Below are 647 nucleotides of genomic sequence, written 5' to 3'. Positions count from 1 at the left end.
AAGCTTCTACACTGCCCCAATATCTTTGGGGACTTATCATCAACCTACAAGCATGCCGGTCATCAACAAATGATGCTGCCAATGACAAGGATGCTCTGGGACTCAAAGTGGCGAGTGAGCATGTAGCCTTATGGCTATGCGCTCTCGTCTTGTTTTCTGGGGTCATCAGGCCTATACCCTTTCTTGGTATACCTACAGCTGCATCTCATACACCCTCTCATACCGTTGCACACTCTTTACCGGTAAATCTTCCATCAACCATCACTGTGCTCACATCCATCGTGTCTATGGCAATAGTGCCCATGAGCTCAACAACCACATTCAATCCCTCCAGTTGACCGCATATGTATGATGTCTCAAGGAACACTCTGCATGTACATAAGAATTGATTGAATGAATATATCTGATTACATTTGAGGTCCGAGTGTGGTGAAGACTCGAGCATATGATGCCACGTAAAGTCGTGACTAGTATGGCACAGTATGGTGTCAGTCGTGATATGCCAGCCACGCATGTCAGACCCAGCCACAAATTTTGAGGATTGCTGATGTGTGGGGCACGTCAGTTTTAAATACGAGTCATGTATGCAAGAAACACGGTGGTCTGTCTAATCAGGGGGTCCTGGAATGTTTGGGGTGTGTAAGCTA

Source organism: Stereum hirsutum, assembly GCF_000264905.1.
Source record: "Stereum hirsutum FP-91666 SS1 unplaced genomic scaffold STEHIscaffold_4, whole genome shotgun sequence".
In the NCBI taxonomy this organism is placed as follows: domain Eukaryota; kingdom Fungi; phylum Basidiomycota; class Agaricomycetes; order Russulales; family Stereaceae; genus Stereum; species Stereum hirsutum.
The sequence above is the reverse complement of the archived record's forward strand: the minus strand, read 5'-3'. Positions refer to the sequence as shown.